We start from the raw sequence: 16,098 nt of genomic DNA, 5'->3' as shown, positions 1-16,098 counted from the left end.
TTTATGGTCTCTGTTGGAATCAAGGGAACCCAATAATTAGTGCTTCTAATGTCAAATTAAGGACATTAAGACAAGAGAGTTAAGCAGATATAAGTCTAAAATATCACCTTTGGAGAATGGGCCTGTTATTTGTGAGCAAGTGAACATACAAACTCTGCGCTTTAGGATTAAATTTACCCAGACCAGCCTACTCGTAGGCAATGGTGGGTAAAAACCACAGGATGGAGGTGCATGGTAAGGCTCTCCATGGGCAGGTAGCATCCTGAAGAGAAAAAGACTACTGGCCTGGACTACACTTGCCCAGTTTTTCCTTCCAAGCTCACCAATCAAATGTAAGAAGGTAGAGAGAGCCAGAAGCATTATTTCACCTGGTCTCCCTGAAAATGGAAATAAATGGGGAGAAACATCTCTCTCCAGAAGTCTCAAATACACATTTTGAACATTCTGTAAGTGACCCTGTCTTCCCTCCAATGTTAGTCACATGTATACAAATTGTTTCCCAACATAGATCATAAGCTACTGGAAGGTAGAGATTATTAATTGCCCACTGTACCTGGCTTGGTACCTGACTGGCAGACAGATTTACATAATAGAAAGCACTGGGCTCTGGAGTCAGACTCAAGGGTTTGAATCTGATCTTTGCCATTTATTACATTTGTGATCTTGGTTGACTTAATCTCTCTAAACTCAGGTTACTTGCCTGTCAAATAAGTATATCTTTTTTTCTGAACTGCTTTGAACATCAATTGAAACCATCTCTATTAAATGTCTGGAACATAGCAAGTGCTAATTAAGTGCTATTCCCTTTTGCTCTTACTAATCCATGTCAATAAACACTAACTTTTAGGGATTTCCTTTTTAAAAGAGCTAAGCCTCAAAGTTTCCTCATTTATGTAAAAACTAATAATAGGTATAAGAGTCATCAAACCAATTAAAAAGAGGAATGTGTAAAGTGCCTAGCTAAGTGCCTGGCACATCAATAGAGAGCAAAAATAGTCCATGTAGAAATACTGGTTAGATACTCAGCTTTCCTTTTGCCCTTACTGTTCTAGTTATTACTATAGAGAAATAGAAGAGAAAGCTGTCTTCCCAGAAGAGCTTAATGTCTGTAGTCCTTAACATTTGGTTAATCCAAAGAAGTATGAATGAGTTTGCCTGTAAGGTACAGATTACATGTCTTTTTAATCAGATCTGTTTCTTAATGTCCTAATGGGTAGACTATCTGGAATCATTAATGTCTGCAATGTACTTTATGTTCATGTTAGCAGAGGTCAAAATTGAGTGCATTTTTAACAAGCCTAATCAGCAAATATAATAATATCCACTCTAGAAATGCTCAAGCCATTATCCTGTTAGGAAACCATAAAATAGAATGTCATGCTTCACAGAGTTAGACTGTAGAAATTTGGGTTGCTGTCTCTTTAGTGAAAGGATTGTTTATTTAAGTTCATGACTAGCATTGAAACATTCTGTCATCAAAACATGTAGCAAAAAAGTTATCTCAACTTGTGGAGCAAATGAAATATAAATTCAGACCCATACTTTTATACATTTTTGGAGGATGTGGGGAACCCATAATGGTAAAGACCTATTCCTTGAAGAGAAAATATCTGAAAGGGAAGAGGAATTTCTCACGAGAGAGTTTAGGCTGGTGATAGCTTTTCCAAATACCCTATGGCAAAGGCTGGTGATGTGTTTTACAGCAGCGGCTCTTTAAGAGATAAAGATGATTTCTACTGAGTGACTGTTTTTGTTTCCTGAATCCCACAAAGAATATTTATATCACTTCAAGATGTGAAAGCCAGGATGGGAGATAAAACTAAAGTATCTAAAACATGTTGATGATTTAAGGGAGAATATGTTGGGCTCTGAAGTTAGAATTTACCAGAAAATATTGGTTATAAAACAATCCCACTGGACATATCCAATTAACAACATTGACAATACAGACAGAAATCCCCAATCACAATTCAAATTATAAGTGGCTCTAAAAACTGTTAAATCTTTTTGCAATTCCATGCAGATTCGTTTGATGACTAAGTCTGAGCTGAATTCACTTGAGACTATTTTGACTCTTAGTCTTGTTTGAGGTGTATCTTCATGCATTTCACTGCAGAGGAGTTAATATGTTTGGTTACAGAGAGCTACTCAAGGCCCTTCTTAGATAGTTAACACACACACACATACACACACACACACACACTCACACCTCATCTACATATGATATGTAAATTATATTACCTGATATGGTTTGGCTATATCCCCATCCAAATCTCATCTTGATTTTTAGTTCCCATAATCCCCACGTGTCATGAGAGTGACCTAGTGGGAGGTAATTGAATCATGGGGGTGGTTGCCCCTATGCTGCTGTTCTCATGATAGTGAATAAGGTCTCATGATAGCTGGTGGTTTTATAAGGGGCTGTTCCCCGTTTTGCTGTGCACTTCTTGCTGCCAACATGTGAAGAAAGACGTGTTTGCTTCCCCTTCCACCATGATTGTAAGTTTCCTGAGTCCTCTCCAGCCCAGTGGAACTGTGAGTCAATTAAACCTCTTTCCTTTATAAATTACCCAGTCTTAGGTATATCCTTATAGCAGCATAAGAACAGACTAATACATTATCTTTCTGAAAATCTAAGACCTCTGAATTCAAAATAAAGCTATCTCTATGAACTTCAGTTAAGGAGTTGAGGGCTGAAACAACATCTGTTCATAAGTGCTTATGTGGTACATGTCAAGAAATTGTTGTTATTAATCTTTTGTACATTATTTTGTTTACCACTTGTGGTAATTAGTTATTCAGCCTCAACTGCAGATGTGGACATCGGAGCTCAGACTACTAAAAAAACTTATCCTAAGAATCAATTCTTAGTTCAAAGTATATGTTCTATACCTGTAACTTTTAATTTGAAAAATGTCATTAAGAGGCACTATATTAAACCTAATTTTAGACATAAATTTATTTCTTTTCTCTTTCCCTGTACTGTTAGTCATTATCTGTATAAGTAAAGATTGTTTTTAGCTGAAGCTACTAAGGGTCTGAATCCAGTAGAGGGTTATTTAAAAACAAAAGCTAGATCCCAAGACTTAGAACTAGAAAGTGGTGTGATGGGAATATGGCTTTCTGGGAAGGGGAGGGGAAGACTCTGATCTGTAGTGTTTGCCAGTTTCTGTGGTGTAGATGCCCTCTCCATGCCAATTTCAAACTGCCAGGTTTTTGGAAGCGGCTCACAAAATTCCTTGAAATTAATGTAACAAGTGGCTCTTAACAAGTCAATATGAGGTCGTTCCAGCCCACTGCTGGAACTAGGTCATTTTTCAAAAGTCTAAGATGACTGCAGGTAAGGCCTTTCTCTTTTTTTTTTTTTTTTTTTTTTGAGACAGAGTCTCGCTCTGTCACCCAGGCTGGAGTGCAGTGGCGCGATCTAGACTCACTGCAAGCTCCCCTCCCGGGTTCACGCCATTCTCCCACCTCAGCCTCCCAAGTAGCTGGGACTACAGGTGCCCGCTACCAGGCCGGCTAATTTTTTGTATTTTTAGTAGAGACGGGGTTTCACCATGTTACTAGGATGGTCTCGATCTCCTGACCTCGTGATCCGCCCGTCTCAGTCTCCCAAAGTGCTGGGATTACAGGCGTGAGCCACCACGCCCAGCCAGGCCTTTCTCTCTTGAAAGCATCTAGAGTACCCAAGGTAGATTTTGCTTCAGTTCCTGTGTGTCTATGAAAAATTCCTGTGGGGAAATGGAGGCTGCCCTGCAACTCAACAACCATGAAATAGGGACCTACTCTATATCAGGCACTGGGAAAAACACTGAGGTTATAAAAAGAAATCAATTGCATGGTCCTGACTCTTGAGATTCTTTCATTCTTGTAGGTAAAATCAACAAGGAAGGCGATGAGCACAGAAGTGTGAAGGTGAGGCTTTTTGATCAGCATTTGCTTACCTGGTTTCTGCTTGCTCTTTTTCTATTAACCACACAAGATTACTTGGCTTCTCAGGAATTATTCAAATAGACCCGTTTGGAAGCCTAGAACTGTCTAGAACTTGTTTGATGACCAGCAGGGAGATTGTTTTCGGCTTTCATGCTCACTTTTAATTTTCCAGTTTATGTCTTTGGATAGAATTGCGTTCCTCTGTATTCCCCCTGGGGCATTAGGATTTAGTAACTCTCCAGGAGAAAAACAGGGAAGCTGCTACCATCAGGTGAGTTCTCTTATTAATAGTATGGGCCCTATAACTTCTGGATGAATTACACTCTCTTCCCTGGCCCCTGGGGAAACTTCGCACATTGTAAGAGCAAGACCAAGAATACTTACACATTGCCCTTCTTTTCCTCCCCTCATTTATTCAGTGAGAGTTTATTTAGTACCTATCATGTGCTAAACACCTAGGCTTTTAAGACACAAAGATAAAGATTACTGTGTCTGCTTCTCAAGGAAGACAAGTAAGTAAATAATTGCAAAAGCAATGAAAAGTGCCTTAATGGAGATATTGCCCAAGTTAGAGCACAGAAATATAGTGCTTAGGGGACACTGAAGTCTTCAGCAAAAAGACAATACTTACCCTAGATTTTGAATAAAGAGATGTTGTCCTTCAGATAGACAATAGTAGGTATAGCATAGACAGATAGGACATTCCATGAAGAAGAGCAATGGAGGCACAAAAGCTCAGAGAACTGAGGTCCTGGGTAAACAGACTGGTATAAGAACTGGAAAACAATGTTTTATGTTTCAAAAGTCTCTATATTATATACATACTGCTAAGAGCTGATGAATGTTGAACATATTTGTACCTTCAGTGTCTGGCATGCTGCCTGGCATGGAATATTCAATCATTATTGAATAGAATAAATGATTATGAAAGGTAGAAATGTAGTTCTGTGTTCCAACAAATTGAGGAAACTGTGAAAGGTAAATAGATTATGTAAAATCAGCCAATCTCAGACAGAAACACTGGATACTTCTGATAGGAAGCAGTATTCGATTATGAGATAACTGTGTGCCTGGAGTCTGAAAATTATAGTTTAGATTCTCACACTCTTTATTTGAGCAGAAATTGTTCTGTTTCTTGGGAAGATCTGATGAATTTATAGAAAATTTTGTGATCTTCTTGGAAAAAGAAAACAAATATAAATAACAAAAAATTATTATGCTAATGTGTGCTAATTTTGGAAAAGTGACTGAAACTTGGATAAAAATACATAAGTTTCCTGGGATAATCCAGTTTATGGCTGTTATCTGTTCTGGCATAAGCATTAGTATTACCACAATTCCCTCTCAGAAATGTCACCTTTGGATTAAATTTCTTGCTGAAATTCCAATTAATGGAACATTTTTAAAAATTCAGTATGCACAGATAAAGGTAGAAGGATGCTTTTTGGAGTGTTGTTTGTAATACTGAAAACAAGAAATGACAAATGTTCAACAATGAAGAATTAGCTAAATTAATAATGGACATACTTATATGTGAATGTTGGATCATCATTTAAAATAATGGTTTAAGGCTGGGCGCGGTGGCTTAAGCCTATAATCCCAGCACTTTGGGAAGCCACGGCGGGTGGATCACTTGAGGTCAGGAGTTTTGAGACCAGCCTGGCCAACATGGTGAAACTCCCACTCTACTAAAAATACAAAACTGAGCCATGTGTGATGGTGCAAGCTTGTAACCCAGCTTCTTGGGAAGCTGAGGCAGGAGAATCGCTTGAGCCCAGGAGGCACAGGTTGCAGTGAGCCAAGATGGTGCCACTGCACTCCAGCCTGGGCGACAAAGCGAGACCCTGTCTCGAAAAACTAAAATAAAATAATATAAAATAATGATTTAGATCTATATATACCTACAGGGAAAGACACACATTATATTTTGTTAAACAACAAGAAAGACAGGTTTCATGATAATATGTTTTATTATTATTTCATTCTTCTAAAAGAGAGTGAGGGTCAGGGAGAGGGATTTGAAGAGAGAAATGGGGATGGGGGAGAGACAGAGTGAGACTTGTGGACAGTCACAGCTATGTTTAAATCTTCGTTCTTCCCTTTAAATGCTGAAGAGATTAGCCCAGGTTATTTGGTGTTTCTGATCAGCAGTTTCTTTGGCTGTTAAATAAGGTAACAATAATAGTTATCTCCTGATGCTGTTACAATGAAATGCTGCATTTGTTACATTTTGGCCCAGTGTGGCTCTCAGCTAGAGTGATTTTAGTCCCCAGGGAACACTTGGCATGTCTAGAGATATTTTTTGGTTGTTACAGCTGGAGGTGAGAGGTGGTGATGCTATTGGCATTTAGTGGGTAGAAATCAGGAATCCTCTTACATGTCCTACCGTACACAGAACAGCTACCCCACCAAAGAATTGTCTGGCCAAAAATATCACTGGTGCTGAGGTTGGAAAACTGATTTAGACATTAATAAGCACTTGATAAATGTATGTGGTTGCTCTTATTTATCGACAAGCTGATAATGAAGATCTTTAGATGATGGGATTCTGTATGTGTGTTTTCATTGGGCTTAACTTTATTTTGTATTATTGTCTGTGATTAATATGGATTAGTTGACTATGAAAAAAATAAATAAAAGTAACATTTTCTACATCAATATTATAAACAACAACAACAACGGGTAATATTACTCCTGCAAGCCCCATGAAGTAAGAGATCAAATCCCATCTACAAAAGGCAGGACCTAGCACATAATAGGTGTTTGACAGAGCCTACTGAATTGAATTGAAATGCACAAACACATGCCAATAAAGACAGAGGAAGCTAGCTTGTATTACTAGCCGGATTTTTGTTAGTGAGTTAAAAAAGTGAATAGACTAATTTGCAATCAGTACATTATAAATACGTAACTTTTGTTGCAAACATCCTATCTGGAAATATTTGTCAGAGAAACATTTGTTTTCTATGACAGGCTCTAGCCCGTTGCCACACCCATGTACCAAACCATCACATATGTAATTTTTAAAGATTATAAAAGTTACAATGACTCCAAAAATAAACATCTTGAAGGTATAGTGTTTTTTTTTATTTATATCCCCTTATTCTGCAGTTTGTATTACTGTCTCTGGTTCAGTGCTACTTAATTTCCTTTTTGAATTGTCAGTCCCAGAATATCAAAAAAGAGACTGTTTGTCCTTATCCTGGAGAGACCTTGAGAAAAAGTGTTAACTTGTGAAAAGTTTTGTGAGATTAGGCAATGCCTCTGAAGCCCCAGGTACTTATCTGAAAAAAATGGGGGATTATAACACTTACACTTTATGGTTGTTCAGACAATCAAAAGAGACAATATTATCTCAAATGCAATACACACCACTGGTACTCAGCCAGGTGTAGTAATTTTTATTCATTATCTTTCAAAAAGATGATCACTTTGTAAAATGCTCCAGTTTCACTCAGAATCAAGTTTTCTTTTAGTCTTGTTGTGGGAAGGAATAGTGAATATGTGCACGATTTGATTTACTGAGAGGCTCCGTGGTATCACGGCAAGAGCTTTGAGTCTACAGCCATCAAATAGCAAAGCCAAATTTTATCAGCGTTATCAACCAGTGTTTCTCATATTTTTATATCCATGACATCCTTTAAAAGCAGAAAATACTGTCACAGCCAACTAGTATTAGTTGAAATTTGAAAACAATTTAAATGCTACAGGCAAGTTGGTGTTGTGTTGTAACTCCTCTGTAAGCTCTTATCTTTCCAAATTGCCCATAATCCTCCCTAATCCTACCTCAGACATGTTTTATGTGTTTCTCCTCATGCATCATTGAGAAACACACTTTAAATACTGCCAGAATGCTTAGGTGGTCCCAAGGAATTTTTTTTTTTTAACCCAGTTTCACAAGGTCAATCAAACTCTTGGCTCTGTAATTGAATAATCAATCAAATCAAAAACAATTGATCTACTCCAGGCATGTCAGCAACATATTGATTTACCCATTGAGCTCTGTTCACATATAATGAAGGTGATGAAAACCATCATTGCATTGAGAAATGGTCAAATAAAGGACCCTGTGCAGCCATTTTCTCTCTCTCCTCCTTAATTATTGCTGTTCTTTTATAAATTGATTTTAAAGTTGTTAATACATGAATCTATATATACTTTGGCATAGTGGGAAAAAATTGGTTCAAAACTTCCTTTGGGCCACTCGTCTGTGTGAGCACAAACATGTTTCTTCATCACTAGTGTTTTTATCCATAAAACACAAATCATATGAAGTCTCTTCAATGAGAGGCTAAAATGTGATCATGTGGGAACAACTGCGAGGCAATAGTTAATAGAAGTTTGGGGATCAAATGACATTGACATGAATTCTAACTGTAATTTTCTAGCTGTGAAACCTTAGGCAATTGACTCAACTTGCTTGTATCTTAGTTTCCTTACCTGTAAAATTGCTATGGAAACAGTAGCTATCTCACAGGGCCTTTATGCATGAGAGTTAGTGATATGGTTAGGCTTTGTATCCTCATCCAAATCTCATCTTGAATTGTAATCCCTATAATCCTCACATGTCAAGGGAGAGACCAGGTGGCAGCAATTCATTGATGGAGCAGTTTCCCCCATGCTGTTCTCATAATAGTGAGCGAGTTCTCAGGAGTTCTGATAGTTTTATAACGGGTGCTTCCTGCTTCACTCAGCACTTTTCCTTCCTGTCGCCTTGTGAAGAAGTGCCTTGCTTCCCCTTCACCTTCTGCCATGATTCTAAGTTTCCTGAGGCCTCCCCAGTCATGCTGAACTGTGACTCAATTAAACCTCTTTCCTTTATAAATTACCCAGTCTTGGGCAGTTCATTATGGCAGTATGAAAATAAACTAACACAGTCAGGTTGAAAACCAACATAGCATTTACTTTGAAAGCACTCAGTAAAAATTAGGTTTACTATTGTTTTTTGAAATGCCTTTCATTAGCTATTTCTGCCTATGTTTCCCAGACTTATAGTTTCCATTTTATTTCACAAATGCTGAGCTTTCATGCTGTATGAGATGGTCACTGCTGGTTGTCTACCAAAATCCAATGTCCAAGGCCCCCTCAGTTATAAAACTCCCCAGCATTAGCTGGGCTTATGGTTTCCAAATTATAGACCTCATTTCTAAGTCTTCCCTGAAAAGATAGATCTGGTCATTTGGGTAAGTGCTACCCAATAGATTGTAAGATTTGCTACAAGTAACTCCCAAGAAGTATCTGTAAGGAAAAGAAGTATTTTTTTTTCTGTCTCCTTTCTCCTTTAGGTAAGATATAATGTAAATATTTTTAATAGAATTGAATGATAAACTTGAAAATAAAGTTGAACAGCTTAAAACATAAGTTGGAAGATGGGAGTAGAGGATGGTAGAGCAGAAAGATATAAGGATTCTGGGACTGTGAAGTCACCAAAGCAGTTGTGGATCATCTATCAGGGTTTATATGCAAGAACAAGGAAAATACTCATGTCTTGTTGAAGTCACCATTAATTGAAGATGAGGAAAATTCATGTAATCATATTAATAGTTATCATCTTGGCACCATGGAATCAAGTGATTTCCACAGTACAGGCTAAGAAATGCCCTTGGATAATAAGTAGCCCAGGATGATAATCTATTTGCACGGGTACAAGACTATCCTCATCCCTTTTTATTTAATTACAACCAATAACTGAATAAGTAGATGAGTATTAGAAAAAATATATGAATGAACTCACGGCCCTCCAATCCCATCTATTTCAGAAAAATACAATTTAACTTTCTCCCAGGAGTTTCTCAGAATTAAGTGTAAATCATGTATATTTCAGCAATAAGGAGTGTTAGAAAAAACACAGGGCTGAGAATTAAGGGAGCTGGATTTTGCCCTGTTCCTTCTTGGGTAAACTATGTGCCTTTGAAAATTCACTTTGTCTGCACTTTAGTTTATTTCTCTATATGATACACATCATGACATCAACACTTCTGTAGCATAAAAAGTTGCTTATACAGTAATAGGTATGTAAGTATCTTCAAAAGTTAAAATTTAGAAAATTTGTAAGGTATTTCTATAGTTTCACTGAGAGATGATGTTGACTCAGAGGTTCCATGGAAGAGAACTACCTATGGATGTTTCAGAAACCAAAAGGCTGCTGATTGTGCCAGTTGGCAGGACATCCTACTGGGATTGAGAATATGCATTTATGCACTTGGGTCTGCCATTCACACCTGCCCCCAACCCAATCCCTGCCCTCTGTGAAGAGACACAGCATCCTATTCATCACAGTCTTCGCATGCCGCCAAGAATGTGCTGCTGCTTCCATCCATTGTAACAGGCGGTTGGTTGGCAAAGCCATCAGACACCTGTTGAGGCTGAGTCATCCCTATTCACAGGATGTGCCTCACAGCTTGGGTGGAGCGTGTTCAGTAAAGGATGAGAGGCCTGGCGAGCCCAATCTGGTGCAGCTGATGCTCTCATTCATTGGCAGTTTTGAGGGGAAACCAGAGAGCCACGGTCTAATTTCACTTACTCCTCATCTTCTCTTTGACAGATGGATGTTTGCAGTGGAGTGTTCATGCACATGCATTCAGGCTCAGGAACCTTAGAAAGAACTGTGTTGGGCTTGAAGGACATCAACCATTTCACGGATATTAAAATGAGTGGTGGTGGCATTGACACAGTGCCTGTTTAGATCCCTGACAATTTCTTCTAGCATATGCAGCTTTGTTACCATGGTTTCTTAATTTAAGATCCAGGTGGTTATGTCAATTCCAGAACTGACCAGTGGCTTTGTAGATGAAAATTAGTTCCACAAGTCAAGAAACTCTTGATCCTAGCTGATACTTATGTAATTTGTTAAAGTAATCTATGACTATTGGAGTTTTTACAGGAACCAAATGATCATCTATATTGAAGCTTCTAGAGCAGTCTAAATAATTAACCCTTTCTTTCAGTTGCAGCTCCAGAATTTCTATATAGAAAGGGTTTAGAACCTGCAACACACATAAAAAGGGAGAGGTAGCATCTTGAAAATGAGTTTCCTATGGGTTTTACAAAATATTGAGAGACATGCATTTCTAAGGATGCTGAGCAGGTGATGGCCACCCAAATCCTTACTTTACAACTGGAGCTACTTTTCTCTCTTTGGATATTGAATTATCTAAAACACAGAAACAGAAATAATATAGGAAAAAATAGCCTTGTTACTAAGTAAGACTAGAGTATTTTGGAACTGGGTTCAAAATAAACCTTTCTTCTGCTTTTCTGCTGAATTAAACTCACTAGCCCAGTCACAGGCACAGTAGTAACACTACAGGGTTTTTCTGATGAAACTGATGTCTACATTGGTCTACACTGTAGTCTACACTGGTCAGCTTAGCTTATGGAGGAGAGTGTCTTGTCTGTAGGCAACCAGATCCCATAAAAGAGAGCCAAGAGAAGTCATAAAGTGACTGTTTTTAAAATCTCTAATTTCTCTTTTGGAGGAAAATTTGTCAGAGGTAAAGAGAAGAGCAGAAAATATCAACTCAGTATTTGCAAAAGGGTAGAAACTCCTATTTTATAGGCCAGCAGTACTGTTGGGAAAGAAAATACACAACTCCTTACAGTGACCAGGCTTAAACAAAATGACTGGGGTGAGATAGGAGAGTAGGAAAAGCCCTGGATTTGGAGCCAGATGCAACTAAGTTTGAATCCTGGGTCAACTGTTTACCAGATATAGACAAATCTCTTCATCTGTGAATGCCTCAGTTTTCTTTCCAACAGAATGAGGGTGCTGAGACTCCAAGGTTTCCTGCAGAGCAATAGACTGAGAGGTTGTGTGGATGAGAGTCTTGGCTCTGGAACCAGAAGGACCTACTTTTTTTTTTTTTTTTTTTTGAGACAGGGTCTCACTCTGTTGCCCAGGTTGGAGTGCAGTAATGCTATCTTGGCTCACTGCAACCTCTATCTCCAGGGCTCAAGCAATCCTCCTGCCTTAGCCTCCCAAGTAGCTGGGACTACAGGCACCTGCCACCATGTCTGGCTAATTTTTGTATTTTTGTAGAAGTGGGATTTCCCCTGAACTCCTGGGTTCAAGCGATCCATCTGCCTGCCTAGGCCTCCCAAAGTGCGGGGATTACAGGTGTGAGCCACCACACCTGGCCAGTACCTACATTTGTTTAGTAATGGCTCTAATGTTCACCAAAAGTCAGGTTTTGCATTTGCAAAATAGGGTTGATATCTATTTTACAGGTGAATTTGGGGTAGCTACTGAGAGACTACACATGAAGAATTTTGTATGATAAGCACTAAGTAAATTTCATTTTAAAAGACCCAAAGAATTGCTGTTAAATTTTATTAAATAATTGTCAAATTATGAAATTTAGTGTATTTATCTATTAGGGCAAATGCTAAAACAAGACAAATTAGGGTTTGCTTATCTAATAATTTCTAGGGCTTTAAGTATAGCAGGGGCTATTTTCACCTATCATTTCCAACATTTATCCTTCAAAGTAATGTTGGGTCTTCCAAATCTGAAGATAAACTGAATTATGTTATAAAATATCTGTGCATGGCATACAACTGAAAGCTGCATCCAGGTCAGAAAGAATAATGACAGTAGATCAGATAGGAGTAATCAAGCTTACTGAGGAATTTTATCTATGTTATTGAATTTATTCCTTTCAAATAGGACTTGAGTTCACAACTATTAATTGAAAGGGGACATTTGAATAAAGTCCATGATTTTTATGTTTTTAAATAGAACACTCATGAGAAATATAAATGCATAAAACAGTCAGAAGTGGAGATGCTCTTTGGAAGTTTCTGGTTCCCCAACTTCCTCATATTCTCCCTCCTCTAGCAATGACAAGGATGCCCTAAGCTCTATGAAACTGCTAGATAAACATCTACCAGGTTGATATCATATCACTCAGAAGCAAAATTTATTCCTCAGGTGAGTAGATTCATCCAGAAAATCTTAATCCTGAATTTAGTGGAGAAACTCATGATTTGTATAAGATATATAGACCACTTTGTGTAAAAATAAAATGAAGACCTCTCTATATAAAAATGTTTGTTCAGGTATATAGATCAACGGAGCAGAACAGAGGCCTCAGAAATAACAGCACACATCTACAACCATCTGATCTTTGACAAACCTGACAAAAACAAGAAATGGGGAAATGATTCCCTATTTAATAAATGGTGCTGGGAAAACTGGCTAGCCGTATGTAGAAAGCTGAAACTGGATCCCTTCCTTACACCTTATATAAAAATTAATTCAAGATGGATTAAAGACTTAAATGTCAGACCTAAAACCATAAAAGCCCTAGAAGAAAACCTAGGCAATACCATTCAGGACATAGGCATGGGCAAGGACTTCATGATTAAAACACCAAAAGCAATGGCAACAAAAGCCAAAATAGACAAATGGGATCTAATTAAACTAAAGAGCTTTTTGCACAGCAAAAGAAACTACCATCAGAGTGAACAGGCAACCTACAGAATGGGAGAAAATTTTTGCCATCTACCCATCTGACAAAGGGCTAATATCCAGAATCTACAAATAACTCAAACAAATTTACAAGAAAAGAAAACAAACAACCCCATGAAAAAGTGGGCAAAGGACATGAACAGACACTTCTCAAAAGAAGACATCTATGCAGCCAACAGACACATGAAAAAATGCTCATTATCACTGGTCATCAGAGAAATTCAAATCAAAACCACAATGAGATACCATCTCATGCCAGTTAGAATGGCAATCATTAAAAGTCAGGAAACAACAGATGCTGGAGAGGATGTGCAGAAATAGCAATGCTTTTACACTGTTGGTGGGAGTTTAAATTAGTTCAACCATTGTGGAAGACAGTGTGGCAATTCCTCAGGGATCTAGAACTAGAATTACCATTTGACCCAGCAATCCCATTACTGGGTATATACCCAAAGGATTATAAATCATGCTACTATAAATACACATGCACATGTACGTTTATTGTGGCACTATTCACAATAGCAAAGACTTGGAACCAACCCAAATGTCCATCAAGGATAGACTGGATTAAGAAAATGTGGCACATATACACCATGGAATACTATGCAGCTGTAAAAAAGGATAAGTTCCTGTCCTTTGCAGGGACATAGATGAAGCTGGAAATCATCATTCTCAGCAAATTATCACAAGGACAGAAAACCAAACACCTCATGTTCTCACTTATAGGTGGGAATTGAACAAGGAGATCACTTGGACACAGGGTGGGGAACATCACACACGGAGGCCTATCAGGGGGTGGGAGTCTGGGGGAGGGATAGCATTAGGAGAAATACCTAATGTAAATGATGAGTTGATGGGTGCAGCACACCAACATGGCACATGCATACCTATGTATCAGACCTGCACATTGTGCACATGTACCCTAGAACTTAAAGTATAATAATAATTTTTTAAAAAGTATTTTGTTGTGCCTAACTTGTTAGTCATAATAAAATTAAAGAAAATTAAAAAATGGTATGGAAACTAGAATGATTACTCAAGAAAGTCTATAGGTACCAAATGTATTATATAAAATTAATTTTAAATAAAACCAAAGTCCAAAGTAACCCTGATAAATATAAACTCTATATAGGCAGATTCATGCTTAACACACTTTACAGTTAATAATATATTTAGGATGTCCTAGAATATTTGTTGAATAAATAGAGAAATCAATGACCCAATGAAGCAATAATTATATGTTAGAATCAATGACATTATTTTCTTCCTTATAAACAAGCTCTCTTTTAATAAACTTACCTAGCCCTGTAGGTTTAAATATTATCTATATATCAATGATTCCAAAATTGTCATTTGTAGTTCTGATCCCTCCAATGAATGTCTGACATTTGTGTCTAATTGTTCATTCGAAATATTTTAAAAAGTGTCAATATGAATCTCAACACAACCAAAAGAGAGCTGTCTTTCGACGTCCTACCCTCTTCTGCAAGATATTCTTCCATGTATTTGTTCCAGTTATCTATTGATGCATTAAAAAAAACAAGAGTTGGTGACTTAAGAAAACAATAACTATCCCCAAATCTTTTCTCCTCTTTTTTAAAAAACAAATCTGCAATTTGGGAAGAAGTTAGCAGGAAAGGCTTGTGCTTCCCTCATGTAGCCTTAGGTGGACAGCTGAAATAGAGGCTGAATGGTCAATTTCCAAGATGGCTCAATCACTTGGTTGGTAAGTTGGTGCTGGCTCTGAAGCTCACCTGGGGCTGAGGGCCACGGATCTCCATTCTTCTCCAAATGAGTATCTCCATGTTGTCTAGGTCTCTTCACAGCGTGGCGCCTGGGTTCCAAGGGGAATCATCCCAAGAGAGAACCAGGGAGAAACTATCCACCTGCAAGATCTAACATCAGAAGTCATATGGAACACCATTCCCTACTCTTAGCTAAGGAAGTCACAGAGATCTGACTCCCTTCGTTCAAGGGAGGGAACCATAGACTCTACTTGTGGGACTGGCTGGGTTCTGATAGAAAACGGACATATGACTTCAGCCATTTTTGGAAATTATACTGTGCCACACCTTAACGTGTCAGAAGACGAGGACACTGTCATAACTTTCAGTCAATTGCTCAAACCAAATATCAAAGTATTATCCTGAATATGCCTCCTTTTATTTTACACTCACATCTGTTTAATCAGAAAATCCCATCAACTCAAAACATACCACAAACATGTGTTTGTCTTCCTCATGTTTAGGACAACCATCCTCATCCTGGGTGCCATCCTCTCTCTCCTAGTTGGCTTCAGGAACCTCCTAATTGATCACCATATTCTCTGTTCTTTTGTCCCTACACTCCATTCTCCATATGACAATTAGGATAATCATTTTAAAGCATAACTCAGATGATAGCCTTCCCTGCTTAACAAAACCTCCAATGACAAAGTGGATCACAGCCTAGTGATAAAGTGGAGTAATTCACCAGAAAGATATAAAAATTCTAAATGTCAATGAATCTAATATCATAAGGACAAAATATGCAAAGCAAAAACTGACAAAATTGATTTGATAATTCCACACTCATAAATGGAGACTTTTTTCATAACCTTCTCAGAAATTGATAGATCAGGCAGAGGAAGAATGTTAATGCCGTGTATCTTAATGGATTACTGGTGGGCTGAGGCACTCCTCCCCTCAGCCCATGGT

General features: G+C 38.0%; 1 long non-coding RNA gene across 1 annotated transcript; it reads left to right on the top strand.

Moving 5' to 3' along the window:
• The first annotated feature begins 2,440 nt into the window (after nucleotides 1–2,440).
• LOC130541725 (uncharacterized) lies at nucleotides 2,441–15,553 on the top strand. The gene is made up of 4 exons (XR_008955821.1): nucleotides 2,441–2,499; nucleotides 3,875–3,915; nucleotides 12,770–12,862; nucleotides 15,217–15,553. It is a non-coding gene; the product is annotated as an uncharacterized LOC130541725 (long non-coding RNA).
• Nucleotides 15,554–16,098: the final 545 nt, after the last annotated feature.

Source organism: Pan paniscus, chromosome 7, assembly GCF_029289425.2.
Source record: "Pan paniscus chromosome 7, NHGRI_mPanPan1-v2.0_pri, whole genome shotgun sequence".
Taxonomy (NCBI): domain Eukaryota; kingdom Metazoa; phylum Chordata; class Mammalia; order Primates; family Hominidae; genus Pan; species Pan paniscus.
This window is presented reverse-complemented; position numbering and strand designations above follow the sequence as displayed.